At 42.2% G+C, this 4,452-nt stretch overlaps 1 non-coding gene across 1 annotated transcript; it reads right to left on the bottom strand.

The window, feature by feature from the left end:
• Positions 1 to 3,631: 3,631 nt before the first annotated feature.
• Positions 3,632 to 3,707, bottom strand: TRNAA-UGC (transfer RNA alanine (anticodon UGC)). The gene has a single exon. It is a non-coding gene; the product is annotated as a tRNA-Ala (tRNA).
• Between the last annotated feature and the right edge of the window lie 745 nt (positions 3,708 to 4,452).

Genomic DNA, 4,452 nt, shown 5'->3' with positions numbered 1-4,452 from the left:
TCAAGGTGGCTCCTCCGCCCCGTATACTACTGAAGGTACATTCAGCGTCACTCCTCTGTTGAGTCATAGTTTCCAGGTGTACTTGTCAGTGTTCACTAGAGAAACAGAACCAATAGAATATATATAGGTGTATATAAGAGAGGATTTATTAAAGGAATTGGCTCATGGGGTTATGAAGCCTGAGAAGTCCAACGATCTGCTGTCTGCAGGCTAGAGAACTAAGATATCTGGTGATTAATTCAGTCCAAATTCAGCAGTGTTGTCTGATGACTGTAGCCATTTCAACTCAAGAGAGAATAAATTCTTCCTTCTTCTGTTTTGTGGTGTTTTTTTTCTATTCAGGACCTCAGCAGATTGGGTGATGCCCACTTGCATTGGTGAGGGTGATGTTAACTCAGTCTACTGATTTATATAAAAATCTCTTTGAGGGATGCTCTCAAAAACAAACCAGGAAATTATGTTTTACCAGCTATCTGGGCATCACTTTTATGTGTGAACTTCACACATAAAATCAACCATCACACCAGGTATATTAATCCTCTATTGCTGTTGCAAAGCAGGAAGATCCAGCTACTGATCCCAAGTCAAGATGGAGAATGACAAAGATTTAATAATGCCAAGCACTAGAAGTAGAAGAGCACAGACCTCAGCCCACTGCATCTTCTATAGATTTGGAGTTACCAAGGAGGACTCAACACATAAGGGTTGGAACAATGCTTTATTCACAGAAAGAAGAGACGCAGTAAGATCAGCATCCCTAGTTTAATTCAATCTTTCCTGACCAGTGGGTCCCTCCTGGTGGCCAACACAGGGCAATAGGGACAGAAGGTACCCCTCTCATGCTGCAAGCTAAGACCCTTTTACCTTGAGGTGGGAGTAGGGAAGATAAGCTGGCGGGGCTGGCCAGGTGCTATATAACATGCCCATAAGCAATACAAGGAAGTTCACAGTGTACCTGAACAAGAGAAAGATCTCTCCTAAGAAGGAAGAAGAATCTGGGACAACCAACAGCTCCAGCACCACCTTCCATATAAGGGAATGTTCCAGGCTCAGGACACTGACTGTACAATTCTGGAGAGGAACATTAAGTTTCAGGACAGCTGCTCTCGGAACAGTTTTCCCAACAGATTACTAACAACATTGTGATTAAAACAATACAAATTTATTATCTGTTTTGTGGGTCAGAAGTCTAGACACAGCATGACTTCGTTGGGTCCTCCGTTGGAATCAAGGAGTCACAGGGCTGGCGTTTTATCTAGGATGCTGGGAATGACTCCACTTCCAAGGTCGTTTAGGATACTGGAACAGTGAATTGCCTTGCTGTTGTAGGACTGAGATCCCTATTTTTTTTTTTTTACCAAGTGGTCCCTTTACTCTTCAAGCCAACAATAGTATGTAGAACCCTTTGTTCGCATCTCTGCCACCTTTTCTGCTACCAGCTGGAAAAGATCTCCACTTTTTTAGGGACATTGTGCTTAAATTAGGCCCAAACAGATAATCCAAAATAATACGCTATCTTTAAGTTTATTTGATTAATAACCTTAAATATATCACTTATGTAACCTAACGAATTCATAGGAATAAAAGCAGGACGTGAAGGTCATGGAGACTAAACTCTGCCCACCACACAAGGTCTAATAGATACTCTTCTGGTCTATTTTTCGCTGACCTCCCTGAAGCACTTGACACTAAATTATTCACTCACTGAAACTCTGCTTCCTTGGATTAAACAATAATTTTATGTTGTTTTACTACGGGATCTAGCTTTACTTTTTATTACTCTCCTTTACACTCTTCCCCTCCTGAGCTCCTTCATTGTTTACGTATTGGGGTGTCGCCATTCTCACTCACCAAATGTCTCTTTTTACCTTTCGTTTCCTAGAAAGATTTTATGCATGTTCAAGGTCAATACCTCTTATTATCATCATCCTAAAATCTTAACAAGCGTTCACTGAGGATCTGCTTTTCCTGTTTGGCTGAATGTTCTAGGAGAGCAAAGACTACAACGACACTGTTCACTGGGAATACTCAGCATCTTGCCTGTGGGTAACACGGGGTATGTTTTTAAAACTATTTTAATGACTAAATGAATAAATGAGAGGATGACTAAATGAAGGGATATAGGTGAAAGTGTAACATTGCAGTATAATGTGGTACATGATACAATTAAGTGTGCTATAGAATCCTCACACAGAGAATCAGCATTTAAATCAGTGTGAGGTTTCAAAGAAGAAACTGAAAGGTGATGATGTGTGGGCTGAGGTCTTGAACATGAATCCAGAGCTAGAACTGTTTTCTGAGCCCAAACATATTCTGGACAGTAACCTTAAATAAGTGTCATACTCATTATATTTCTGTAGAGCTGTTGCATTCCCTTATATTCTGTGTCTTAGAGAGAAGGATATTTCATCAGTCCAGTCCCCCGAGCCAGACTTGGAGATTCGATCTTGACTCTTCCCCTCCTTTAACTCCATCCCCAGTCTAACCACAGAATTGGCTCTGTGGATTCTTTTCAATCTCTTTGGAATCCTTTCCTTGATTATGTCTTTGATTATATATTACCCTTAGTAATTATAATAACCAACTGACCTCTAGATCACTATTGTTATTTTCCTTCCATCCATTCTCAACTCTGCTGCTCATGTAATATTTCTAAAACGGAAATTTTACTGTAACACTTCCTGCTTATAACCCTTGGAGTCTACCCTCATCCAACATGATCAAGTTCAGACTTCTTCTTTTTTAAGTTCAGACTGCTTATCACAAGGCCCTTCATGACCTTTCTGACTTCCTGCTGTCCAGTGTGTGCTGTAATCGACACATACCAAAATACCTTCTAAGACACAAATATGCCAAGCATTTCACCCATGGCAGTGGCACATTCTGGTCTTTCTGCTTAAAATGCTCAAACCAGTTTCCTGGAACTCTCAGCATCCGGGAACTCATATTCATCCTTCCAGTGTCCTACTAAGCTTTACTTCTCTGTGATCCCTTTTGGAACATTCCCCCAAACCCCTCAGCTTATTCTAGTTGAGTGGATCTCTCCTTTGTGTACCCAGGGTACCTTAAGACTATCTTGGATTTTGCAATTACCCACATTCCTGGAAATTTTAAAATTTCTTATCTGCCTCTTCCTTCCTGAGTAGGCAGTGAGTTCCACAAGGGCAGGAGTTATATCTCTCATTTCTCATTACATCCCTGTCTGTTTCATGTAACATTACTAAATATACTGTTATTTCACTATTGGCACTGCTCTTAGCATTTTACAAATACTAGCTGATTTAATTAACTCAACTGGGTGCTATTTTTTTTTTTTTTTCTTTTTCATTTTTCTGAAGCTGGAAACAGGGAGAGACAGTCAGACAGACTCCCGCATGCGCCCAACCGGGATCCACCCGGCACACCCACCAGGGGCGGTGCTCTGCCCCCCAGGGGGCGATGCTCTGCCCATCCTGGGCGTCGCCATATTGCGACCAGAGCCACTCTAGCGCCTGAGGCAGAGGCCACAGAGCCATGCCCAGCGCCCGGGCCATCTTTGCTCCAATGGAGCCTTGGCTGCGGGAGGGGAAGAGAGAGACAGAGAGGAAAGCGCGGCGGAGGGGTGGAGAAGCAAATGGGCGCTTCTCCTATGTGCCCTGGCCGGGAATCGAACCCGGGTCCTCCGCACGCAAGGCCGACGCTCTACCGCTGAGCCAACCGGCCAGGGCTCAACTGGGTGCTATTATCCCCATTTTGCAGAGTAGGAAACTAAAGGTCAGAGAAGTTAAATAACTTCCTCAAGGTTGCCCACCCGGTGAGCAGGAGTGCTGAGGCTGGCTCTAGGCAGTTTAGCTCTCCTGTTTCGGCTCTTAATCTCTGTGTTCTGTGACCCCTTCTGGAAAACGTGATTTGCATCTTTCTTAAGCTATAATGTCAGGTTTTAGTAAGCAGTGACAGATTCTTTTTATTACCTGCCTCTCCCTGCCTTCCCACTGCCTACACATACAAACTCGCAGTGCCCATGGCCAACAACTAATACTCAAAAAACTTGTTAAATGAATATAAAGATATTCAAGAAAGGATTTTTTTTTTCAGTAGCCTTTTGGACTTAAATTTCCAGCAAGTCATTTGAGTTTTTCATTTCTTTGCGAAGTCTCATTCAAAATATCCTTCATTCCTTAATTCATTTTGTAACATTTTGTTTTTTTGTGACATTTTAGCTGCTTTGAAAAAAATATTTTTTTTACCCAATTCATAAAAGAAACCCCACAAAAATGTTCAAAACAAGTTTTCTCCCCTTTTATCTATTGTTTACTAGTGATTCAACTACTGAACCTTAAACCCAGGCGCATGCTGCTTTTCGTTATGAAGAAAAGGAGGACCAGCTAGAGTCACCTGCTCAGACCAAAATGATGTATCGGTGGAGGTGTTTTTCCAAGAAGAGGCAGGGTAGAAAAGGGGTGCCAGTGTGTA

Source organism: Saccopteryx leptura, chromosome 7 (assembly GCF_036850995.1).
Source record: "Saccopteryx leptura isolate mSacLep1 chromosome 7, mSacLep1_pri_phased_curated, whole genome shotgun sequence".
Taxonomy (NCBI): domain Eukaryota; kingdom Metazoa; phylum Chordata; class Mammalia; order Chiroptera; family Emballonuridae; genus Saccopteryx; species Saccopteryx leptura.
This window is presented reverse-complemented; position numbering and strand designations above follow the sequence as displayed.